Below are 27,909 nucleotides of genomic sequence, written 5' to 3' on the forward strand. Positions count from 1 at the left end.
CAGAGGATGCCCCAGACCAGCTGAATCCCACACGTCCCCCAGAGACTGAGGGGCACAGGCGTCACCTCCAGGCAGGAGTCCAGGAGAGTCTTGCTCTGCAGTAGCAAGCTGTGTGACATTAGGAGCGTCCCTTAACTTCTCGAGGCCTTGCAATCCTTCCCCATAAAATCAGAGAGCAGGGCTGGGTGGGGTCATAAGCCCCTCGCAGCCTTGGCGTTCTACAATTTTAATACTTCTTTTATCTGATGCCTCAGTTTCCTCAAGTATAAAACCAGCGGTTGGAGGTAGGTGGTTTTCAGGTTCTTTCCAACACTGAGGCTTCGTGATTCAGCTGATGAATCCAGATCACAAGCAAGGATTATTCTGTTAATCTCTGTGGCCCTCTCTTTGCCAAATCATGATAGGAATGTGCTTCAGCTGAGCGCCCCATCCCAGCTACCAGCACATCTGGCTGGGAAAACACACAGCTCCTTCTATCTGCCCGCTTGCCAACACGGAAACCTTCAAACAAAGACGGATGATTAATAGCATCTTTAATAGGGCCCCCGCCTTGACATTAAATCTTGGGCTGAGGTTATCGAAAACAGCAAATACACAAAGAACTTACTCACGGCCTTGAGAGCAAGCCAGAGAGACCGTGCAGGTGGCTGGAAGGAAAACTGACGTGAATTACAAAGAAAAGGTGCATTGAGTTAACAGAATATTACGCTGGTATTGGGGGTGGGGGCTGAAAACAGATGCGAGGGCCAGTCCATCTCAGCATCGTGAGGAACAAAAGCGAGAGCCACAAGTTTCTCAGTCACACGCACACACACACACACTTAAGTAAAGCACATGAAATTCACCATGTGGACCCAGGGATGTGGGTTGTGGTGCCCTTCAAGGGGCACTGTACAGCCAAAAGCTGATTAGACACGGCCCCAAAAGGCCAGTATTCCAGAAGGAGTTTGAGGCAAAGTTAGTAGTGTGAAGGTGGGGTGGCCATTTCACACCCTGGAGAGGGTGTTGGGCATAAAGATTATGAGATCAACTTCCACCTTCAGGAAATTTTATAGTTATTAAACCCCTGGACCAAATTCCTCATCTATAAAACGGACATCACAAATATTCAGTCTATCAGAAAACAGATGTTTAAAGTATGTGAAACACACACAAGTGTTTGAGACACAGCAGACACCCCAAAAAACTGGAACTTATTATCAAGACACACACAGGTATCAAAGATCAGAACACTGTAGTGGGTCAATCCAGACAGACAAGAGAAATCAAGAAGGGACAGGCAGTGACAAACAAGACAGAATGGTGGGTCCAGGGTTGAAACAGCGGGCTACAAGGACTTCTTCTGAAGCATCGCCTTCAATAAATATCTATCGATGTCAGGGGGAAAAAGCAGATTGCCAGATGAGTGAGAAATTATGACCCCATTTAGGTTGAGAGAGAGAGAAGCAATAAGATAAAGCAAAGGAAGAGACTAGAGACATACTCTAAATACTAAAAGTAGTTATGACTAGGTTTGGATATTGGGTGATTTCAGGTTTTTCTGTTTATTTATCAATATCTGCCAAATAGTTTTTAATATGTGTGTGTGTATATATATAAACTTCAGTTTTTCTTATTTCAAAAGCAATAAAAATCATAAACATTTAATAACATGAATTGGGAAGCTGCAAGAGTGAGAACCTGAAATCCTGGAGCACGTCATTGGCATCCTGAGATCAGGGCTGTGTTCTCATTATTCAAAAGTTATCATCACACGTACGGAGAACCCCTGTCAATAAGTGTGTGTGGAGGGGCTCCTTAATTCGAAAGCACAACACTAACCATTTCAGGAAAACAGTATAAACTCCCAAAGGGCCTCGATTTCCTAGGCGTGCTCACGTGAAATTATAACTGCAGGCGCACCAGCAGGCCAGTAAGCTCAAGGAGGGTGATTTGAGCCAGGCCTTGGAGACCTGGGGGACTTCAGAAGGAGGGATAAAGTCACTTTCTGTTGCAGAGACGATTTAATTAAAAAGAAGCTCCATTCTACCCACTCCGCCAGGTAACAGAGAATCCATTGTATCCCGAGGAACTGACAGCCTTCCAAGAGGGCAGACTGCATGACCCTCCATTTGCAATAGCTCCTCTTAGGAAAGGGGATAATCAGAATCGCACAGAAGGGGCTGCTTCCTTCCCTTCAGCAGATAACTTTAACCAGGCTTGCAAACCCCAGGAACCACACTCAGCATGCACCCTCTTGCCCCGGGCTCTGACTGACCCAGCATCGCTCAGACCCTTCACTGCATTCAACCTGCGACCTGCCTTCCCCCGGCCCCATCCTCAGCCTCCAAACACCCCAGTAGACTGGGAGCTCCTTTTTCTTTCACTTATTCATTCAACACCTTTCATAAAATAACATAACATAAAGGAGACAGGCCCATCCTCACGAAGGTCAGAGCCTGGTGGCAATAACTGACTCATTCACAGAGACCTCCAGCTCCACGGCTGAGACACGTACCATGCGTCCAAGGGCAAGGAGAGACCAGTGTCTAAGCAGCCTGCAGCCAGGCAGGAGGGGCAGAGGCACCCCCTGCAGGGAAAAGGACGCAGAGTGACAGAAAACCGTGTGGCCAGATCTCAGAGCGTGAGGCAGAGTGGAAAGACACAACCACAGCAGGCGACCTTTACAGAGCGCTCACCACATGCGAGGCTGACTGAATCCCACAGTAGCCCAACGAGGTAGGTTCCAGCAACCGGATGTTACAGATAAGGAACCTGAGGCCACCCAGGTTCAGTAACGCGGGCGTGGGGAGGACATGCGGCCTGTCCCTGAGGCTAGGAGGGTCGGCAGGGGCTGCTCAGAGAGCCCCGCCGGCGTCATGCTGAGGAGCTTGGGCTCTTGCCATGGACAGTGAGGAGGCAGTGCACGGTCACAGCAGGAGAGTGACACGGTCAGACGTGTCTCAGGAGCTACTCCAGCAAGGTGTAGGGCACTGACTGCAAGAGCTAGGGAGACACTTGAGAAGCTCTTCAGTATTCCAGTGAGCGATGGGGTGGCCTGATCCAATGGTGTAAGGAAGGAGCAGAAGGAACAGATGCAAGACATATTGACTGGGAGACAACTCTCCGTGGGTCTCTGAGTCTCTGCACACATCGTGAGCAAAGCACTGGCTGCCCTTGGCTCCACATCATCTTTTCGAAGAAGTTTATGTGGAAAACAGCCTCAGAAGATACTGTCTTCCTCTGGAGCAAAGGGAAAGCAGACTTAGTGTCTGAGAGAAACAGCTTTGGTTCCCTCAGCTCGGGGTTCCTCTCCTGTGACACAATGCACGGCATAGATAGGAGTCACCTGGCCCTCTTCATGACACTCTGTGGGAACTGGTGCAAGAAAATGCTGGCACCCCGGCTACTGCCACTGCTGTGAGTAATAAATTCCTTTGTCTCTAACCCAGAAGTCTCATGTCTTAGCATCCATGAAACTGTGGCAGGCTGACTAATTTATTTCCAAGGAGGGTAAAAATCTCAAATCCCTCACAGTTCTTAGGATTTATCTAGGAGGAAAAGCATCAGGACTGGTGACTGGCTAAATGTAGAAAATGAGGGCGAAAAAAGAATCAAAGATTGCTTCTAGTGTTTTAATTTGGATAAAGGAGAGGACAGAGGTGGCACTAAGTGAGATAAAATACAGAACAGGTACACAGAGGGTGCTGAGGGCTGGACAATAAGTTCAGTTTGGAGGCCTCTGAGACATCCATGTGGATATAGCCAGTAAAGAGTCGAATAATTAGGTCAAAGGGGAGGGTCTGGGTTAGAGACATGGATGTGGGGTCATTAGCATCAGGGGGTAGCTGAAATCACGAGAGTGCATAAAACCTCCATCCAACATAAAAAAAGATGGCTGGAGCCTCAGGGAGCCAAGGGCAGAGCACTCAAAGGAACCATCCTATTCATCCTTAAACCCTCAGTACCCAGCAGAGGGCTTGACCCAATGTATATGCTACATGAATGTCTGTTAAACCAACAGCCGAAACCAGACCTAGAATTAGTTTTAGCCGTTGTTTAAATTAAAGTTGCTTCAACGATTACCTATGTAATGCTAATCTAGATTTCCTCAAATCAGGATCACAAATGCAGAGTGTCTAAATCTGTTTCACATGAAATACAACCAGTTTCATAGGCAAATAATTACTAATCTATCATTCTCTCATGTGCAATGTTCTGTTCAGAAGCAGAACACAATTCTAAGACTCAGCATTTCATGGCCATTCAAAGGAGTACTGTTGGTTTTCTTATTGGAGAAAAGTTCCGAGTTCTCTTAACCACAGGATCCCTTCTTCATGCATTCATTTTTCAAAAGTACTTACTAAGGACCTGCTGTGTTTAAAGAATTGCACTTAATGCTGGACGGGATCTAAAAAGCGTAAAAGTCCCCATCCTAAAGGCATTTACAAAAGCACAGTGGTAGCAAATGAGCCAGACCAGAACTGAGTTCCTAGATCCACATTTAGCAATTTTATGACCTTGAGCAAGTTACCTGACCTTTATAACCTTTTGTTTCCTCACCTGTGCAAAGGTGGTAGTAAAGAATGTAAGACGTCATAAATGGTGATGAGAATTACATGTTATAACACATGTGGAGCGCCTGGCATCTTGCACTCCCTCCAAAAGCGGTAGCCAGCATTATCACCAACGTCATAAGCCTCGTGGGGAAGAAGCAGAGAAAGCCGCCCCTGACGGAAGAACGTTCGAAAGCCCCTGACGTGGTCTAAAGCACTAGAAATGCAGAACTTTCAGAGGCTGGTGAAAACAATCATAGTTGACCCTACTGAGCCCCTACTGTGTTTGTACTTATTTAAACTATCCCAACAAACCTATGAATGAGTAGTAGCATTCCCATTTTCCAGATGAGAAAACTAACACCTAGACAAGTCGAATAACTTGCCAAGGTCACCGGCAGAAAGTGGCGGAGCAGGAAGTAAACCCAGGCTGTCTGGCTCCAGAGTCTGATGTCAAGTTGCCTCCTCAGGGAGAAAGAGAATGCATGTGTTATGACTCATACTTGTAAAGGAAAAGAACAGGGGTCTTTGGAAGCATTTACCTTCAACCCACAGCTACAAATTCTCTTCTACCCAGGAGTGAAAGATTATTCATAAATATCTAAACAGCCAAGTTAGACTTTTCCAGGTTGGCTGGGGTCCTATTTCATAGATTCTGCAAATTGAGTAAGGAAGATTTAATGTCTCATACTGAATACTGAGTAAGGCAAAATCATGGTGATCGTGGAGTGACCCATGAAATCCAAACTGACTCAAAATCGAGGGGGTGGGGCTCAAAGCTCTGGGGTAGCTTTATGAAATAAAATGACTCCATTTACCAACCTTCCTTTCCTACTGATCTGCTGGCTGTTCATAAACACTTCCATAATTAGAGTTTAATAAACTCTCCTCACAGATGCCGAGGGTCCCCCACCCCCTTTCCATGTGAATAATGTAACAGACGGCTAAGAGAGACGCAGCCTCGGTGTTGGGCCATCTTGGACTTCAACCAAGTTTTCTGTTGTTGTTCTATTGTCGTTCCATTTTCAAAGACAGTGGAGGCGAAACACTCTAAATACCAGACCATCGATCAATGGCCAAATGAACTATGCAGGCTGTGCCCACACAGGGTCGTATCACACAGGCATGGAAGAGTATACTCATAAAGACTTGGAAAAAAATACTTTCATATTAAGTGCAAAAAAGCTTGAGACAAAACAGTGTCTACAAGAGGATCACATTTATGGAACCTTTTAAATGTATGCACAGGGTAAAAGAGGCTGGAGGGAAACACACCAAAATGTTAAAAGTGATTTTTCTATTTGTGCTGTGAGCCTAAGGGAGAATAAATTGTTTTTCACCTCTCAATATTTCCCTATTTTTTTCTGATGGACTTACATTTGCACATTTTTGATTGCAGCAAACTAATTCAAAAACAGCAATGAAAAGAGAAGTCATGGAGGTGGAGGAGGCCGGAGGGGCTCAGGACCACCTGTTACTGCGTCTCCACGCGATGCTGTCAGAGCTCTGCGGAAAGCGTCAATCTCTTACAAAACCTATACTTCTTCTATTTCTTAAATGCTTGGAATATTTGTTTTACAGACATAGATAGATAGAAAGACAGACAGATAGATGATATAGAGACATTTTTCACCAAAAGCATTGAGCTCCTTTTAGAAATATAGTCGGGACCTGGCTTTCCTGACCACCTCTGCTGTCTCTCTCTCCTCTGAACCCACCAACTGTTTTCAAGGTAAGGGAAACTCACAAGCATGCTAGACATAAGGATTCGACCTTCGACCTTTGAAACACTGACTGGATGGTACAGGTAACCAGTCAATGTGTCGTCACCATACAAACGTGACACAAGAGTAACTGAGCGCACGCACAGTTAGGTACACACTTCCTTCTGGCAGCCGCAAACCATTTATCAATAGAAATAGCAATATCAAAAAACTAATACTGCTTTTCAGAAAAGGTTATCCAAACTCAACTTTATTGAAGAAAAAAGCCTATTCTGCTAGCCGGAAAATACCAAGGTGAGTCTGGTGCAACAGGTAGAATCACCCTACAAACCATGTCACGAACTCAAGCAGCTGTTTCCATCTGGGAATGTACATCCCGGACACATTGCCCCATAGGCAACCAGGAGCCCTCTAGCCCCTTTCTAAACACCAGTCACAACACAACCCAAAAAGAAAATACTATGCACATTTTTTTAAAAGCAGACGGTTACTGGAAGAGCTTTGGAAAGTGAACGTAGCCCTACCATGGAGGTCAAATTCATATGTAGTTTTAAAGGAAAACAACCCTGACATACTGAACATGTGTCATCAGGCTCTCACTGACAGAGCAAGCAGGCTTTCAAAGCAGAATGGAAATTGGAGTTCAGTAGGAAGTACAGACGCGTGCCTACCCTCCTTAAGGGGAGCAGAAGCATTCTATTAGTTCCCTGCTGCTCTGGCGAAGGGAAGCCAGTCTCCCTGCCACTCACTCAGGACAGAGCTCCAGTGTCTTGAAGCTGAGTAACAGAAAATCCAAACATGCTCACACCCCTCCTCGCTGTGAGAGGTGCCTCCATGTGGTTGTCAACCTCTAGCATTATCCACTCAACAGGCCCACAAGCTTTTTATAAAATAAACATGAATTAATTGGGAGGCAAGGAGGAGGAATGGGGGGAGCATTCTTAAGAGGTGGAAAGTCAACTGCATTCGTGGTCAGAAAGGAAGGAGGGGGTGCTTTGCTTTGGCGGTGGAGCAGCCACCTTCAGAATTTTAAGCTCTTTAAAAAGACAAGGCATCCGGTGGTTTTAAGAAATTAACTTCAGGTTTGATCTGTGCCAAGTGCAGGAATTCTGCAATAAGACATCGTTGCCAGAGGGAAACTTGCACTGCGTCCCTCCCTCCTTTTCTGAGCTCTGGACTTGGGTAGCATCTCTTGGACCATCTGCAGAGGTCTTTTCACACTCATTTGCTCAAAATTACCCCTCTGATTATGAAATCTTAAGCAACTGGGTGTGGAACTTGTTGGACTATAACCTTTTTTCCTTCTTATATCCTGACTCACTTGGCAACCCAACCCCTATAGCCTGGATTTATTGTTCCTGAACTCAGCTTTCCCACTTGTTCAGATAAGCAGGTCCTAAAAACGATTCATGACTTGTGTCGTTTCTTTTTGTTCCCCCATTAACTTCTTCCCTTTTTTTAATTGAGGTGTAATTGACATACAGTACTATGTTAGTTTCAGGTGCACAACACTGTGATTTGACATTCGTACACATTGCGAAATGGTTGCCACAGTAAGAGTAGTTACCATCTGTCACCTTATAAAGTTAATGCGATATTATTGGCTGTATTCCCCACGTGGACATGTGTGTGACATATTAAATGCCCCTGGGCCCTCTCTCCTCAGCTGTAAGATGAGACCACTGCCTCAGTGGAGCTCTGAGTTTCAATATGTGAACGCCTAGACAAATGCAATCTACACGGCCAGATGCAGCCACAGTACTAGGCAGGGCAAGTGCCTCTTAACGACCAGGCCATACGCTCTCTCATCTACTTCTGCCACCTTAGGTGTGCTTTACTGCACAGTGAGCTTCTCAGGGGGTGGGGGGGCCTGTCTTACATGCTGTTCTACCCATGGTGCTTGTAACAACACTGGCACACACACACGTGACTTTTACATGTGGAATGAGACACTGACTGAGTCATCTTCATATGCTCCCCAAGGGCACAGGGCTTTTGCACATGGCAGGTATCAAATTATGTTTGTTGAATGAATGGATTTGAGTAAAACTGGGAGTGCCTTCACAGGCAGGGACTTCCTCTTACTCATCCCCGACGCCCCTGGGCCTAGGACAGAGCTGGGAAAAAGAGGAAAGCAGGATCAACTAATCTTTTTGCTCTGGAGACACGTCAGCTGGGATTAAAGTAACTCGTCTACTCAAAAAACAATCAGTAGTAAAGTTTGTGTGGACTCCTGTTCCAGAAGGCCCTCTGTCTGCCTGGCACTGTGGCAGGTGCTTTACACGATGCTTTCTCAACAGCTCTGATAGTGAGCGATGACTGACATCATTTTTTAAGTAAGGAAAGGCTCAGAGAGATTAAGTCACTTGCCCAAAATTACAAAGCCAACAAATAACAGAACTAGGATTTAAACCCAGGCTTCTGGAGCCCATGCTCTTTCCATTATGCAAGACTAAGCAAGAGCGAAAAGCGCCAAAATAGCTGGGACCGCCTTATCTGAAGTTACATGGCTTTAGGGGAGGAAGGAGGTGGAAACAACAGTTGGGTGAGGTTTATGGAGGGAGACTAACCAGTTGGGGCACCTGCCCCAGCCAGTGACTGACCCATGTGCTTGCCCTCTGCAACCACGTCCAGGAAGACAAAAGGAAAGAATGTTGATGGAGTGATTTTCCAAACAAGGTCATCCAGCTACGCCAGTGGCTGGGGAAAACGGCACCACCAGCCCCATTCCTTCTGGTCATTTCCTACAAGTCCAGGCTAGCCCATCAGAAGCCTCAGCCTCGGATCTCAGAGCCAGCAGGCCATCTCCCACGTGTCCTTAGAGCCAAGAACTGCCATGCGGAAAGACCATCTACATTTTCCAGAGAGCTAGGAGGGGAGGGAACAAATCTCAGAGGAAGAAATGTAACGACCCCTGGTTTTGGAAAAGTCAATTTAAGAGCAAGCCTAATGCTCTTTCCATTCTGGGTGCTCTCATAGAAACAAAAAAGATAACGTTCATTTTTTTAAAGCAGCAGAACAAGACAATTGCCATAAAAAAATATGCTGTTTTAAGTTTTTTTAATAGCTTTGTTAAGATTTAGCAAGTGGGGGCCGCCTCCGTGACTGAGTGGTTAAGTTCGTGCGCTCCGCTACGGTGGCCCGGGGTTCGGATCCCGGGCGCGGACATGGCGCCGCTCGCCAGGCCACGTTGAGGTGGTGTCCCACATCCCACAACTGGAAGGACCTGCAACTAGGATATACAACTGTGTACAGGGGGGGTTGGGGGAGATAAAGCAGAGGGAAAAAAAGAAAAAAAAAGATTGGCAACAGTTGTTAGCCCAGGTGCCAATCTTTAAAAAAAATAAAAAGATTTAGCAAGTGAACAGCAGTACCCCTTCTATGATTAGAGGGAAAACTAATTTAATGAAATCCAATGTGTTTGAAACATCTTACAGTCTTAGCATTATCATCAAATAGAAACCTAGAATCTTACACGTCAGTGTAGAGACAGACCACTCAGTATGACTAATGTTTAATTCATTGAGGGGTCCAAAACTAATTCTCCTAGAGATATTACACTAAGCCCTCAGTTGGCAGGCTCAGAGCATCTCACTTTAAATGCTGAGGCAGACGCTGCTTACCCTCAAGTCAGACGCCCCTGCATCCCGGCGCTTCTCCATCCCACTTCATTTGAGAAGGTCCAAGACTAGGGTGACATCTCCTATTACAAGAGCCTAATAGCCTCGCCGGAGTGGAGAGGACACAAGCTACACAGGATGTCGGAGGGAAATTAAAGCCGATCAGCAACTAGCTGAGCTTTCTCCCTGAGTTGACAATAACAAAAAACAAAAAAGCACTCTGGATGGGAAGCATTGGTGTGCTTCACTATTCCTAAGCAGGCCAGAAGCCATAAATATATGTAAAGCACAGTCTTTCTATTTCCAGTGTTCGAGGGCACAGCTGAAGAAATCAGCATGTAATTATGGACATGTGCATGCTGTTCTTCCCACACGCAGAAAAGGCAAGCAAAAGTCCAAGCACTGCTGCAAAACCTCGGGTTGTGTTTGGGTGACATTTACCCAGAGCAGGCCTGCAGCTGACAAAGGGGAGAACTCTAAAGGCAGAACCTGCAAACCCGGGAACCCAGGCCTGACTCCTCCCCGTCCTCCCAGAGCTGCCCCTGGAGCTGGAGAGCACACGGCCCCCTCAGGACCTCACTGAGGTCTTTCTGTGCAGAGCAGAACCCTGAGCCCCAGAACCCTATAGAAACAACCCATTCTCCTCAAGGCAGGCCTCCACATTGTCTAGAGCCCCTTCCCATGCCTTCTCACCTCCGGGCTTCCCCATTTCTGGACGTGTCTGGTTCGCCACTGATAAGCACCCGGAGTGGTCTAACCAGCACACACTCAGAAAGGCAGAAGCACCAAACCCTTCCACCCGGCTGTTCCACTCACTGACGCTCACAGTCAAAGCAATGAAATGCTTTTCCTAGTCACCCCGACCCAACCAGCCCTGCGCCGAAGTGGATCATTATTAATAATAAAACGGCTACCCTTCCCTGAGCGCCACTCGTCTGCCAGGAGTTGTGTTAGGAGCTTTCAATACAGTCAGTTTCGCTCGAACAAAAAACACAAGTTCCAAAACCTTACCGTGCTCTGCAAAATCACAGAATAAAAATCACAGGGCTTATGGGAAAATGGGATTGAGACGCACCACTGAAAACGTCATGAGTGACATAGAATGGAAGGTGGGAATCTAATAAAAACAGTAGCACGGTTTTACATATGTTAAACGGTTCAGACATACGTCAGTAACACAAGTCGCGTTTTACCTGGACCAAGGCCTGCAGTCAGCTTGTAGGAGCAGGCGCTGGAAGGACCGCAGCCTGTGGGTTGTCGAGAAACGATGGCAGGAGGGTCGTGTGCCATCAGACAAAACGTCGTCCACACCAGCTGTGGATGGGTGCGGCTCCTGACACACGCGGGCGACTGCGGAGGCAGTAGATGTTTGGGGCGGGTGTTCTGCGTGCTCCCACGCAGCTCACTTCAGCTGGGGGCAGTTTTCTGAGTTCACCTAGCGTTCCTCATGGATAAAATTGATCATAAGCAAATAGAAAATTTGTACTACCCTCAAATTGTTCCCTAATATGTCAATCAGGTTGGAACAAATTTGTGTTTTTAAAACAAGTGTTAAAGCAGAACTCACTGTACCTCATCTCAGTGAATTCTAACAAGCCTGGAAGATAGGTAGCATTAATTCCATCTTCTAGAAAAGGAAACTGAGGCTCAGAGAGGGTAAGTGGCTCCCAAAGTCACATCGTTGGTGATAAGCTGCAGAACAAGGATAGGACCCAGGTCTGCCAGGCGTCCCCTCCACCACCTGACACCCTATTGTTGCCACTTCTTCTCATTAGGCAACAAGTGCTGGGGAGGAGGTGCCCTCAGTCCTTCCGGGTCTAAAAGCAGGTTAGAACCCTGCCCGTCTCCTCCACGCCCGCTGCACTTGCCTGGCCCGGGCGAGGTGGAGTTCACTGGGAATGTCCATGTCCGGACAGAACCACAACCCTTAGCTCCACCCAGGAGCTCTGCCCCCAAAGACAGTTAAGAGTCTTATGCATCTGGGGTCAGAGATCTCCAAACTTATTGCTGTGAAACTCACTGGTCAGATGCAATACGATTTCAGCAGATTTCATGGGGCCTAAAGATTCACTTTCCAGAAGCCCCTTGACTGTCTTCACAGTCTCCCTTCTGCGGAGCTTGCATTCGAGTTCCACATCGAGGGAGAAAAAACTGTCTTACTCCATAAAACGACCGTTGTAAAGGAAAGTCTGACCGAGTCACTCCCGTCCCCGGAACCCTTCCCCGGCTCCACGTTGCCCTTAGAATCAAATCCAAGCCCCCCGGCATGGCATGCCAGGCTCTCCCCAATCTGTCCCCAGACTGTCTCTCGAGCCACGCCTCTGTCCCCTTGGCCACCCCGACGGTGGGTGTTCCGGAGGGACTGAATTACTTCAGTTCCCCCATCCTCCATGGAGCCTCACTTCCAGACCCCGTCCACACTATTCTTCCTGCCTGGAACACCCTTCACACCACCCATCACAGCACCCTGAACTCCGCCTGTTCAATGCCTAGTTCATCTCCAGATCTCAGCTTCAATGCCCCCTCCTCCTGGAAGCCTTCCACGGTCCTGTCCCCACATCGGGATTAGGAGTCCCTTATAGGTGCCCCTACAGCTCTCTGCACCTTCCCCATCACTGCTGCTGCCCATTTTACTAGAATGACTCACATATTTATCCAATTCCCCACAAGATTAAGCTCTGTGAAGGCAGGAATGGCGTCTGGCTCGTAAAATGAAAAACTGAATGAAGGCATCTGCATACCACAGCATGAAAGTGCTTTCACATGCAACGTCTCATGTAACCACACATGCCATTTTATGACACGAATGGGGAATCAAGCAAAGGATCCAAGACAGCAAACACACGAGCCACTGCCACAGAACTCGTAAGGGGTGGCACATTCATCCACTCACTCCTTCAACCACGTCATAGCAACTTATGTTGTAGGCACCGGGTGCACAGCAATGACCACATCAGACAGAAACCCAGCCTCCTGGAGCTCACTGTCGAGTGGTGGAAGGACAAAGGATCAATCACATAAGTAAACAGGATACACACTACATCAGGATATCAGTTGACCAGAGGGTGATGATACTACGAAAAAAACGAAGCAAGGAGGGGAGATAGGGCCTCCCTGAGACGGCATCCTTGGACAAAGTCCTGGAAGAGGCGAGGGCGTGGTCCAGGCTGATCTCTGGCCTCCAGGCAGAAGGAACAGAGATGCCAAGGTACTGAGGCAGGAGCAGGCCTGGCAAGTCCACGGAGAAGCACGGAGGACGGTGCACCTGGGAGAAGCAAACTGCTTCTCAAGTCTGGAAGGTGAGGCTACTAATAGCAACTACTTCCTGAGCGCCTGCTATGAACCAGAAAGACATACCCCCGTGCTCACAGACTTCACGATTTGCTCACATACATTTAAATATGCTCGAGTCAAGTCACACCCTCTGAAATAGAACAGCATCAATATACAGCCAATTTACTCCCCAGGCTCGAAGGAGGCTGTCGATCCCTTGAAACCGCGTTCTCAGACCTTCTGAACAAACAGGTGGTAAAAGTTGCCCCCATCAGTAATTTTAGTGTGGGCTTCCCAGGGATGAACAAGAAATCTTCTGTACATGAACAGTGCCAGCAGCCACATCACAGGGGTTTGTGAACTGTGGCTTTCTGATCAAACGTATGAAATGAACACAAAAATGTTTTAAAACGTATTATTGTGAGGGAAATTATGTAATAAAGAGCTCCCCTATTACTTAAGGTAATAAAAACAAAAATAAGGATTTATAAGCTTCCCAGCTCTGACCTAAATTTGCTGCGCATTATTTTTCTACATCTCTTTCTACTTTAGAAAAACCACTACTAATTGCATTCACATTACACAGTATCAACCAAACCTGGATTTGGGTTTCTGCCAAGACCACCAAGAGGCTCAGGTTACAGCGAGTTTATTAAATGGGTTTTTTTTTTTCCTCTTTTAAGCAAAACTTAGAATGCTGTTACCTTCTGGAGGGACTAAACAGATAAATGCTTGATATGTAACATTTTAAGAAAATTCCAAGCATATGAATAAGGAGAAAAAGTACAATTTTTTTTTTAAAACTCACAAAATAATAAAGGATTTTTAAAAGCACACAGTTTATTGGTGGCTGGGAGCCTGGAGCTAATGAAAAAAACATTTACAAGATAGGTTTCCACAGCTTTTCTGCTGTGTTCTCCGGGTACGGAGGATGCTCGGCTGTGCTCTAGGAAACCTGGAACTCGGCCGGGAGCAGAGAACACGAGGAATCAGAGAGCAGTTCAACCTCCCCCAGCTTACACTTTCCCTTGGAAAGCAACCACGACGACCTGTTATTTTCACGGCAATGTTTCTAAACTCTTGACTCTCAAAGTCCTTCCAACTTCAGTCTTCTATAACGAGCTCGCACTCTTAATAGGGCCTCAAAACCGAGACGGCTTCCTGGTGACCGCGGTCCTTCCCCGCCAGCAGGGCAGAGGCCACGCAGAAGGCTTCCCGTCTACAGAGCAGATCCCGGCCGACTCCTTGTCACCACTGCAGTCTCTGCTGAGTCCTCACCAACTGCTTATCTTCTCCTTGGTGAAGATCACCTCAGAGCCCCACACACCGTTCCTACTGACTTGCTAGCAGCGCAAGAAAGCAGAGGAGGGAAGATGGAGGCAGTGGGCAGGTCATCGTCGCTGGCCTCGTACTTCTGGAGAAATCGGTTTTTTCATTCTCACCCCTGCTGTGTTTTCTAGTTCTTTCCTCTGCCCCGCAGGGTCCAGTATTTCCTTGCGTTCGCTTGTCTTCTAGATTTCACAGACGAGGAGATTGAGGCTCACTCAGCTGGAGCAGAGTTGAGACTACCCTAGGTCCCCCGCCCACTGATTAGGATCCATCCCACTAAACTTTACATTTTTGTTTAAGTCCAATGGCTCAGATGTAACCTACTGAATGCGGATTTGGGCCAAAAAAGGAATAAACACTGAACAGTTCCCCCATGTCACACAGCATAAAGAAATGGAACGCTGACACAATGGAACACGATACTATTAAAAATTCAGTTTGCAGAGAGTATTTTTAACAGTTTTATGAGGTATAATTTACATACTGTAAAATTCTCCCATGGTAAGCATCCAGTCCAACGATTTTTAGTAAACGCGTCTAATTGAGCAATCATCACCACATTCCACTTTTAGAACATTCCCAGCAGCCCGAAAAGTTCTGCTGCTCCCGTTAGCAGTCACCTGCCACTCCCGCACCAACACAGGCAACACGAGGCTGCTTTCCGTCCGGTTTTTTGCCTTTTCTAGAAATGTCATAAATATAATCATACAATGTATGTTCTTTTGGCTTTGGCTTCTTTCACTTAGCATGATGTTTTTCAGGTTTATCCATGTCGTAATACCTGTATCGGCATTTTGCTCCTTTTTATTGCTGAATGGGATTCTATTTTATGGATATACCATATTTTGTTTATCCACTCACCAGCTTAAGAGCATTTGGGCTGTCTTACTTTTTGGCTTTATCAACAACGCTGCTCTGAAGACTTGCACACGTCTTTGTGTAGATACATGTTTTCGGTTCTCTTAGATAAGTTAGTTTGGGTTTTTAAAAAAAAATTATAGCCATTCTGTGTGTAGTGGTGTGTGGTGTACAGTGGGATCTTCCTGTGGTTTTAATCTACATTAGAACATTTAACAGCACTGAAAAATTTTACCTTATAATATTGAGAGAAAACAAGCAGGATTCGAAAATTGTTTATATAGAACGATCTCACATGTGAGCCCTTCACATATATGAAGACTAAAAAGAAATACATCAAAAATACCTCTCCTATCCGTGACAAAGGACATGAGAGCATTTCTTTCTTTATACTTAACTGTGAAATTTTCGTATGAGTAAGTATATAATAAAAATACATTTTAGAAATTAAAAATATTGCTATAAATCTAAGAACTATGCATTGCAAGTCATTAAGGGTCAGGCTATACCCAAGCCTCAGCTAAACTTAACTCTATTCTCTCTTTATGAATTACCCATTCCAGGGGCCGGCCCAGTGGCCCAGCGGTTAAGTGTGCACATTCCGCTTCGGCGGCCCAGGGTTCACTGGTTCGGATCTCGGGGGCGGACACGGCACCACTTGGCACACCATGCTGTGGTAGATGTCCCACATATAAAGTAGAGGAAGATGACAATGGATGTTAGCTCAGGGCCAGTCTTCCTCAGCAGAAAGAGGAGGACTGGCAGCAGTTAGCTCAGGGCTAATCTTCCTCAAAAAAAAAAAAAAAATGAATTACCCATTCCATGGTTGCTTGTAGCAAATTTGCAAAATCAGGCTGGCTTCCCTGGGCCCTAAAGCCTGCTTCTCAGACTGCTCCAGGGGCTGGCCTGCCACAACCCCCCGGCCAAGGCCCACTGCCTGCTTCTGTATGACCCACAAGCTGAGAAAAGCTTTCATACTTTTAAATGATTTTAAAAAAAAAGAAGAAGAATATTTTGTGATACATGAAAGTTGCGTGAAATTCAAATTTCAGCGTCTATAAATAAACTTACATTAAAACATAGCTGGCTCATTTGTCTCTAGCTGCTTTCGCACTATTACACCCGAGCTGAGTAGCTGCCACAGAGGCCACACGGCCTGCAAAGACTAAACTATTTACTATCTGGGCCTTTTTTTTTTTCCAAAGAGTTTATTTTTTTCTTTTTCTCCCCAAAGTCCCCCAGTACATAGCTGTATATTCTTCGTTGTGGGTCCTTCTAGTTGTGGCATGTGGGACACCACCTCAGCGTGGCTTGATGAGCAGTGCCATGTCCGCGCCCAGGATTCGAACCAACGAAAGACTGGGCTGCCTGCAGTGGAGCGCGTGAACTTAACCACTCGGCCACAGGGCCAACCCCTACTATCTGGCCCTTTTTACAGAAAAAGTTTGTTGAACATTGCCTACCCATCCATGATGGGTGCCCAGAAAAGATAAGCTCAGTTCTATTATCCTTAGGAAAATTCATTAGGGAAAAAAACTTTTGGATTAGTCACTCTTTGCATTAATTCATATTAATATGTCTTTTCTAAAAATGTAAGATTTGTAGCTGACAGCAGCAACGTCAAAAACTTTCAAAGTACTATTTAAAATTATAAGCCTGTATTTCTCTGCCTGGCACCTAGTAGGTCCTCAATACCTGTTGAACAAATTAACAAATAAATGGATGGATAGATGCATGATGGATAGGTGGAGAGATGGATGGATGGATGGATGAATAGATGGGTGGATGGATGGATGGATGATGGATAGGTGGATGGATGGATGAATAGGTGGATGATGGATAGGTGGATGGATGGATGGATGGATGATGGATAGGTGGATGGATGGATGGATGGATGATGGATGGATGGATGGATGGATGGATGATGGATAGGTGGATGGATGGATGAATAGGTGGATGGATGGATGGATGGATGATGGATAGGTGGATGGATGGATGGATGGATGATGGATAGGTGGATGGATGGATGGATGGATATGGATGGATGGATGGATGGATGGATGGATGATGGATAGGTGGATGGATGGATGATGGATGATGGATAGGTGGATGGATGGATGGATGAATAGGTGGATGGATGGATGGATGGATGATGGATAGGTGGATGGATGGATGGATGGATGATGGATAGGTGGATGGATGGATGGATGGATGATGGATGGATGGATGGATGGATGGATGGATGATGGATGATGGATAGGTGGATGGATGGATGGATGAATAGGTGGATGGATGGATGGATGGATGATGGAATGGATGGATGGATGGATGGATGATGGATGGGTGGATGGATGGATGGATGGATGATGGATGGATGGATGGATGGATGGATGATGGATGGATGGATGGATGGATGGATGATGGATGGGTGGATGGATGGATGGATGGATGATGGATGGATGGATGGATGGATGGATGATGGATGGATGGATGGATGGATGGATGAATGGATAGGTGGATGGATGGATGGATGGATGATGGATGATGGATGGATGATGGATGATGGATGGGTGGATGGATGATGGATGAATAGATGGATGGACAGATGGATGGATGGATGGATGGATGGACAGATGGATGGATGGATGGATGGATGGACAGATGGATGGATGGATGGATGGATGGATGAATAGATGGGTGGATGGACAGATGGATGGATGGATGATGGACGAATAGATGGGTGGCTGGATGGATGGATGAATAGGTGGATGGATAGATGGATGGATGATGGATAGGTGGATGGATGGATGGATGGATGATGGATAGGTGGATGGATGGATGGATGGATGATGGATGGATGGATGGATGGATGATGGATGGATGGATGGATGGATGGATGATGGATGGGTGGATGGATGGATGGATGGATGATGGATGGATGGATGGATGGATGGATGATGGATGGATGGATGGATGGATGGATGATGGATAGGTGGATGGATGGATGGATGGATGATGGATGATGGATGGATGATGGATGATGGATGGGTGGATGGATGATGGATGAATAGATGGGTGGATGGATGGATGGATGGATGGATGGACAGATGGATGGATGGATGGATGGATGGACAGATGGATGGATGGATGGATGGATGGACAGATGGATGGATGAGATGGATGGATGGATGGAATAGATGGGTGGCTGGATGGATGGATGGAATCACAGTTATTGAGGGCCAACTGCGGGATAAGTGCCATAGCAAGTCCCACAATGGGTTGGGAGGGACCAAGAAAAGGAGACCTGTCCTCATGAATCTCTGAGTAAGACAATGGATATGAACTGCTAACTTGCAAAAGAAGAAATACAAATGACCAAAAACATATGAAAAGATGTTTAATGTCACCAGTAAATCAAAAGTAAGTAATATCAAACAATAATAATATTCACTTTTTTTAACCTAGAAGATAGTCAAGTATTTTAAAAATGACAATATCTAATGTCAGTATAGGTAAAGGGAACAAAAACACCTTCTTTCAATAGAATACAGAGAGGGACATGCATTTTCCCAGTCTTTATGGTAGGCAATGTGATTATATGCATCAAAAGATTCTGACCTTTGACTCAGTAATTCCACTTCTAAGAACTATTGCCAAGAAAATAATCATGGATATGGAGAAAAGTTTACAGACAATCACAGCATTGTGTATACTGGGAAGAGAGAGAGAGAAGGAACAAAACCTAACATCCAACAACAGGGATTAAGAAAATTGTGATACAATCTCACATAATAATAGTGTAATGATTAAAAATGATTGATTGATTATTTGAGAGTGATGTATTTTGATAAAGAAAGTTGTTCACAGTAACACTGATAAGTTGGGGGTGGCGAGCAAGTCATCAAATCAACCTGCAAGAGGAGGAGCCTATTTTTTTAAAAAATGTATATTCACATAGAAAAAGTTCAGAAGTATATAAGCTTAAATGAAAATAATCATTACCTCAATAGTTTTACTTATCTGCTTTTTTCTCATGTTCTATGACAAACTCATCACTGGTTTAATTTTTAAATAAAATTAAAATAAAATAATAAAAGGGATTAAAGATCGAATAAAACTGAGGACTCCACAATACTCACACAAATGGAATAAAGGTATCAGATCATGAACTAATATTAATTAATCAATTATAAAGCAAACAAACTGGGTTGTAAGTTCCTGCAGGCAGGGGCCTATACTCACTCACTGAACACATTATTCAGCATCCACCATGTGCCAGATGCTGTTCCAAACACGATGGTTTCACTATGAACAAAACGGACACACCCCTTCTCTCGTGGAGCTTCCGTTGAGCGTCCTCCACGTCTCATGTCTCCGTGTGTGCCGTCAGCAAGCGCAGGGCCGGACGCGTGTGGAAGTCCTCATTTAAATCAGCGTTGGTTAAGTTCTTAACAAAAGGGTTCATCACAGCAAGTTCCCAGTACACTTATTAAATGCTTTTCTATTCACAAGAAACGTTTAATCCAAACACAGCTTTTCACAAAACTGCCTAGTGTGCAAAGTGGAGTAGAGTTAGAAGGCCAAAACAAGAACCCAGGTTCCTGGAGCAGTTCTGACTCAGTCCCCAGCCGCTCGGGGCGGGGAAGCTGTCAGATAATATTTCATGAATGGCTATGCTTAAGTTACTTGAACCAGCTGGGGCTTTTCTTAAGCTCCATTTTCCTCTGGCCAGAACATCGCACAGCTGAGGCTGCCTGTTCAGCATCACTCCACAGAGAAGTGGGTCTTTCTGTTTTCCTCATAACTGCAGAAACCCACGGACCTGGTATTCCGCTTACGCGACAGCCGGCTCCCTGCTGGGGTAAGCCACTGACAGACCTGCACTCGGCTGCAGAAGACAGATATTCCTCCTTCGGGCCCAGAGTCGTTGGTAACGTACTGACTCAAAATAAAGTACACACGGGCGCTTTCAGTTTCCCAGAAGTCCTGAATCACCAACACGTCAACTCGTTATGATTCTTTCCAAATGTAGCGGTGAAACGTTTCGGCCGTTTCCAATGGATACCAGATACATCAACCACGCACCCATCTCAAGGTCTTCAAAATTAGAGCCACAAACGCCATCACATGTCAGGAAGAGGTCCCTAAAATCTGAACAGGGAGGAAGACAGTGTGCTCAACACCTCCGTTCAAATCTTAACACCGGGACAGTCCCCCTTGGTGAGCGTGGGGACAAGGTACTTGTCTTTTGGAAGTTCATCAATAAAATAAGGACGATGATCTCCCAGTTTAATGTGAGAATTATGCAAAGCACCTTGCTCTGATCCAGGCACAAGATGACACTCAGTACACGGGAGGTCCAGTGCTTCCCTCCTCATCATAATCTTGAGCATCAGGAAGCCTATTTGGATCAAAAGTGAACGCAAAGAAGTCCCCTGTCCCCTTGCTCTGCTCCCAGGGCTCCATACAGAGCACAGCAAGCACAGCTCGCTGTAGGAGAGAAGCCCGTAAGGAGACAGCACACCCCACTGCGACTCAGAGGAAGGGCTGGTGTCGAGATCTGGGTGCAAGTGCCAGCTCCTTCCGAGGTGCAGCACCTCTCACAAGTTATTGAACGTCCCGTTCCCTCATCTGTGTCCCCATCAGTACAACAGTAATAAAAACAAGACCTATGGAGAAATAAACGAATGACTGAACACACGCTGAAAAAGAAAGACCTATCTTAGAACAAAGGCCGTCGCGAGAATTATATGAGAAAATGCTTATAAAGTCCTAACACTCTCACTACAGAACCACCCCAAGCAAGTGACACACCCAGAACCTCACCTGACCTTTGAATTTCACTGTCAGCCCTTCGGATGTTTTAAATTCTTTATCCACACACCCCTCAAGGCCATGAAAGAACTGATTCCAGCTAAACCCAAAATTCACATCAAACCCTAATCTGCACACAGCAGAAATGACTACAGGGTGGGAGAGAAGCAAGAGAAGGCAAAAAGCACTCTTTCAAGGTGAAGACGAGGACTTCAGTCCTTCCAGGACAATTTTCCTCCCCCTGACCTCCCAACTCGAAACTCAAAACAAAGACCAAAAACAAAAGACAAAACAAAATTTTTTTTAAATCTTCAACAGTGCAATTACAAGCCTTAATTTCCAAAGCCGAGCGCACTGAACCCTGGTTCTTTGTGCCTGTGGTTCCTTGGGACAGGGGTATGGATTTCATTAAATTAACCAAACAGATGGGTGGAAAAGTACAAGAGCTGACAGGGGCCACGGGGGACGGGGGACCCACCAGCCTCAGAAGGCGCTTCGTGGAGATCACAGAAACATCACCACACCCAGCCCCACACCTCCACCTTGTCCCCTTGAGCTTCAGCCAGAACGACACCTGGCATTTTGACGTCTCACCAATGACGTTCTACCACACAGGTTGGAACTCTTGGCTTAAGAAATTAACCGCCTTTGCCTTATTAAGAGAAAGAAGAGTTTTGGGTTTCAGTCATGCTTCTTGATGCCTGCGTAATATTTTATGGTGACATTTGTAAGATACTTTCAGAACTGGGTCATTTCACACATCCCAAATCCTCCTCCGTCTTCAAGACCTACCTCAGCTTCTCCAACCACTGTGTGAGAATCTTTACATATATACGCTTAATCCTCACAAGGATACGATAATGCAGGCATTAACTCCATCTTATGAGGAAAACTCGAGGACCAAAGAGTCTAAATTATGCAGCTACTGAGTGACAGCACTAGAATTCAACCTAATTCAGAGCTCTGGGCACTTTCTACTCCTCTCCTCAACTTTCCCAACCAACAGATATTTCTTCTCGTTGCTGCCCTTCTACAGCAATTCCTGTCTACACCACGTCCTCAGTCCTCATGGGTATATGCCTTGGCTCCTTAAGAAGACAAAACTTTCCGATGGAAGGAACTCCATCTGTACCTTTTCTCTATCTCCCCGACAATAATTACTGTCGCAGGGTGGCCCAGAGTTTAAGAAGCTTATGTCACTTGCTCAAGGTCACAGTCAATCAGTGATGAAGCAGGTCCAAGCATAAATATGCCCAAAAGCACCAATTATCTTTCCAGCTTGGTCCCTTACAAAAGGCACACACACACTTGCACCTGCTCCCATGAGTCAGTGTCTACGAAGGCCATCTTTGTCCCCGGGAAGGAAAGACATCCTGTCTGTAGGTCTGAGGAGGGCACAGATGATCCCACCACAAAAAAATTAACTGTGTGATGACCCAAAGGTAAGAGTTTGGGGTTTTTTTTAATGTGCGAAAGGAAGATGAGAGTCAATCATAAGAAACTCGAAGGGCTACAGAAACTTGTCGTGACGCTCCGGGGAGAGCAGACCTGCAGCCCCTTTCCTGGAGAAAGTCTGACAAGGGTCCTCCAGGGAAGTAGGTCTCATCCCAGAGAATCTTAGGAAGCTTCTGGGAGCCTTCAATTCCTGGGGCTTTTGCAATTTTGCCTTATTAGTAACCTTCTAGGGGCTCCCATCTTGACCCTGACTTTCTAAATAACACGACATTGAGGAAGAACAGAAATAGAGGGAAGAATATTTGAAACGCAGAGAAATCACACAACAGACTCCCTGCGCCAGTTTCAAATCTCAGCTATGCAACTCACTAGCCAGAGATGCTCAGGGAGTCGACCTCTGCAAGGCTCAGTTTGCTCGGCTCTCAGTTGGGGATGTTGAAAGGATGAGTGACGTCAGTGAATAAAGCAGTCAGCATTGTGCCTGGCACACGCAGAAAAGGAGACTGGGTTAGAACTTATATATTCGCCATCACCGACTTTTCAGTATGTCCAACGGTTTTCATGATACACTGTTTGGAGGAAAAAAGTACATCTCTGCTCATTTTACCAAGGAGCCAACACTAAAGGATGCCTGCTAATGACAGGGCTCGCGTGGTAAGAAGCATCTAGAAATAATCCTCCAAGCTTCATTTTAGGCAAATTTTCAAACTTCTCACCCTTCACTCAAACTCTTTCTTTCCCCAGAACCCTACTAGGGTATAGACACAGCATATGGAAAGAGTAAGAACCTTTCAGAGACACAGACTGGGTTCTAAACCCAGCTCAGATACTCACTGGCTGCAGATAACTTGATCTCTTTGCACCTCAGTAATCGCATCCTCCATGTAGCAAGAATAGTGCATATCTCGCAAGGTTATCGTGAAGGTTGGAAAGGGCATATGTAAACCCAGATCGGGGCCTGATAAATGCCGCTTCCTCACATTTCCATGACCACAGTGGGCTCCATGGGGACACTCCGCATCTCTCCCGGAGGTAGGTGGCTCCCAGCAGCAGCACTGCCAGGAGCAAGGGAGGGAGTCAGGAAGAAGCACGAGGCCCCCATGAAGACATTCCATAACCCAGGCCAGCCTCAGCCTCCAAAACTCTCCCAGGGTCTAGAGAAAAATAACCCAAACCAATGAAATCGAGACAAGAAAACAGAGTCCTGCCCTCCTCCTAACCCTCCTCGGAGCGAGTCGCAGTCACCGCACTTTGGTTTTGATTAGGAAGCTCGGCTCTGCTTCCCCACGCCCTTGCAGCCCCCAGCCCCGTCCTACACAGGGATGGCCTCTTATTATAGACAATCACACTTCAATCCATATACCAGAGCATGCTAATGATACTGTACTGGGTTTTGGTCCTTTGCCAAAGAGCAAACAGTGCCAACATTTGTAGACTTCCAACAGGAAACTAAAGAAGTGCCCTGCTGGAAATATGAACCAATTTACAGTGGTCGAACCTGAATCTTCCAAAACATTGGCATGGTTTATGCGCATCAAGCACTAGGAGCATTCGGGGACGAGATGGGGAAGGAGACGGGGAGAAATGCAAATTAAAACTCAACCAAGTCTTCAAGGGAGACTGTGGAAATGGTCCTCTTTCCCCCCTGCCCTGAGTCTATCCTTCTAGGACGTGGAGACCACAGGGCGTTGACATCATGCTGCCCCGGGAAATATTAACTGCTGAAACCTCAGGCAGGGCAGCATTACAGCCGCAAATTCAAAAGCACAAGCAGGCAGGAAATGCAAAACTCCAGCTTCCTCCCAGACGACACGTTCCACGCTCTACCCACTCCGTTATGAAATACACATTATAGAAGCCATCCTATTACATTAAAGCTTTCCTCTTAGACACAGAGAAGAGTAATGCTTCCAAAACTGTCTCTTCGGGACCTTCTTGCTGTTAAGCTCAGTGAGGTCAGGAACCACGTCCAACCTTCTCTTCCCACTGTATCCCCAGCGCCCAGCACAGTGCCTGGCACTCCAGAAAGGAGAGCCCCTTCTGCCGTCATCACAACCACGTTTGCTTCACAACCACAGGAGTGCAGGGCATTAGGCAGACCTTGCAGGATGACAGCCGTACAAAACACACAGACATCTGGCACAAAGCAGCAAGGAAGACACCTGCCATGGACTGAGCATCTGCAATGCACTAAGCCGAATGAAAGGTGTTCTTACCATGGCACACACAGTCCTTACAACAAGCCCGTAAGGTATGTATTCTTATCCTCATCTTGGAAACGAAGACATGGATCCTCAGGGAGGCTAAGTCAGGTTCAACGGAACAGAGGCAGCACCTGGGCCCATCTCTCTCTCCCTTCTCCCCCAGTCCTGTGAGGGGCATATCATTAGCCCCAAACAAGGACAAAGAAAGGTTAAAGAAAGCCACGTGGGCGAAAATCCACTACACCCCTCTCCTCAGATCACACCTCCTGAATCAGCTGAAGGCTCATTTTCTTTCAAGGGGCTAGGAACACACTTCTCTGGTGACGGAACTGGTTTAAATGGTTACATGAGACCAGATGTGCAAGGGCCCTTGATGAGCAGCCACTGGACACAGAACGAACGTTCAGTTAAAATAGCTAATAAAGTTCTGCCTGTTGCCAGCTTCCAAGAGTGGCTGCCATCGTGGGTTCTGCACCATCCCCACATCAGTAATCAGCCTCCTGGGTCCAGTGACAGAGGGATGGCCTCCCGCACCCAGCCAGATGACCACAACCCACAGAGGGGTCCAGTCGAGGCCGTGGACGGCGCAGTGGCTCTTACTCAGGGGGACACAACAGAAACACCCAGGAAGCTTCTTCAAAATGGGCAGATCCCCCCGCCGGACCGTGTCTGTAGGTCCCGGGCAGGACGCACGCAGGCCGTCCTGCACTCCTGCCCGACCAAGCCCCACGGGGAAGGAATCTCTCAGACTCATCCACACAGCCAGCCAAGCGCCCAGCTCCTCCGGAACTGCAGGGCAGCAAACTGAAATCGTCCTCCTGACGGAGAGATAAGTTCATAAAAGGAGCGGCATTCTGAAAGTTAAAAGCATTTCACCATTGAAGACAGAATTATTATTATTATTATGATTAGTTTCATCTTCGTACACAAAGTAGTATATTATTAGACCCACAAAACCTGGTTTCCATTCACGAACACTCAAAAAAACCAAACAACAAGAAAGCTAGCACTATTTCCACAGCAAGTCGACAGACAAGAGTTGGGCATTTTTCCTTAACACAAAATTACAGGCCACCACCCAGGAAACAAAAAGACGACCAAACTTCAAAAACAACAGAGCTGCTTATCCAAAAATGCACAATATTTGAAGATTTAATGCTCTCAGATTAGCATAATTACTGGTATTCCCCTGGCTCTGCTTTTCTCCAAATCCAAAATGTCTTCGCCGCTCAGAGACTCTGACTAACAGGAATGAAGGAAATGGGCAGCGAGGCCTGGAAGAATCGGGGCTGCTGAGGGCGAGGGGGCTCAGGCTGGCCAAAAGACCAGCCACGAATTGTACTGCATTTGCAAAAATAACATTCCAGGGTCCAGGGGCTTTTTTCCCCAAGAGCTCAAAGCCGTAGGTGGAAACGAATTAAGTGAGAAGAAAAAGGCTGGTGGAGGGGGCGCAGGGCAGAGGGGATCCAGACTCCCAGCTGAAGGAGACAGAGACATCCCAATCAAAGACAGAGTTACCGAGAGCCAGTGGACAGGCGGTGGCCACTGCCCTGGTCACCTGAGCGGCCTGCGTAGCTGCATTCAAGTTTTAAAAGAGTTGCCTAAAATCATATACAAGTGCAACAAACCAAGAAAGGGAGCAGGTGAAAAGCTGGAGGACCTGTTGTCAGGGGTCGCCCCAGGCTGAGACTGCCATGCACGACTTGGCCTGCTTGTCCAGTTTGCCAAAGGGCACAGAAGGCGCCTGTGTCTGTCCAGAGCTTCAGGCCAACTTCTTCCATGGAAACACGAGCACATGCACATCTCCGAGCCTGACCCAACTCAGGCGGGCCCCGGGCAGCTGCCTGAGTCCCCTAAGCTAACAGGTTCATGGGAACTATGTGGGTGTTGCTACCCCAGCAACGCGAGACAGCAGGCGAAATAACAGGTCGTACGCAGTTAGAGCACAGAAGACATAAACCACTAACTGGCAGCAGAAGAGGCTGATGGGAAAAATCCTGATTCAGACACGGTCCGGCGGGGGGACCTGCCCATTTCGAAGAAGCTTCCTGGGTGATTCTGTTGTGTCCCCCTGAGTAAGAGCCACTGCGCCATCCACGGCCACATGGATGATGAAAGTGCCACTAAGAAGTTAAGTAGATGCAACTACGTAGGATAGAAAAAAAAAAAAAGGGAAGCTCAATGAGCCCTCCGTGAATATATTTCACAGAATAAGAGAAACACATAAGCTTCTAACGAAAGCAACAAATATGTCTTGTCTTTATTTTTTGTGGACTTTTCGCCCTCAATACAATTGTGGGTTTAAATCATGCCCCTGATACAGAGAGAAGTCCATCTTCACACTAGTTTCTGACGTGCCACTCGCTCAGTCCCCAAAGCTTCGGGGGCCACAGATCGTCCACCACTTAATGCCAGAAGGCTTTGGTAAGCCTCTGCTTGGTCCCAGGCACTGTGGTGGGTGGGCTCTGTCGGGGGTACGAAGATGTGACTAGGGCACTGGTGCTGACTCTGTCATAGCTAAGGACACACGCACGCACGCACACTCAATTATACTGTAAGGCAGTATAGATGAAGCACTAGAAGGCATTCATTCATTCATTCATTCATTCCACCCACATTTATTGAGTGTCTGCTGTGTGCCGGGCGCACGTTCTGAGAGAAGTCCTTTCAACGGGGGCAGGTTTCCGGAACAAGGAAGCATTTACATGCCTATCACCATTACATACAACATTGCTAAACAAATGAAAATTTTCCAACTCCCTACAACTTACCAAAATTTGTCTTTCCAAGGTAAAACATGGTCTCTGATTTAGCCTTTTCCATAAAAGATCACTGAGCTGAATTTTAAGGAGGAGAGTTTCTAAAATGTTCTTTTCATGATGAGTAACCTCACGGTTTTCTAAGTGATTTAAATGTCAAAAAATTTGAAAACCTACCTTTTTCTTTTTCATTTTACGATTCCATATCTTGAGACTCCCAAGACCAATATCTGCTTCTCTTATTTAAAAGGGGGTGGGGAGCACCTAGCAGCACTCAGAGGCAGCAGGCCGTGGTGGAAAGGCTTGGGAAGCAGACACGCGGGAGTGGGACTCCCACC

The 27,909-nt window shown here is 46.4% G+C and overlaps 1 protein-coding gene across 1 annotated transcript in view; it reads right to left on the reverse strand.

Moving 5' to 3' along the window:
• Positions 1 to 27,909, reverse strand: part of ROR1 (receptor tyrosine kinase like orphan receptor 1) — a 358,639-nt gene that overhangs the window by 298,799 nt on the left and 31,931 nt on the right. The gene's annotated exons all lie outside the window — the stretch shown is intronic.

Source organism: Equus przewalskii, chromosome 24, assembly GCF_037783145.1.
Source record: "Equus przewalskii isolate Varuska chromosome 24, EquPr2, whole genome shotgun sequence".
NCBI classification, from domain to species: Eukaryota; Metazoa; Chordata; class Mammalia; order Perissodactyla; family Equidae; genus Equus; species Equus przewalskii.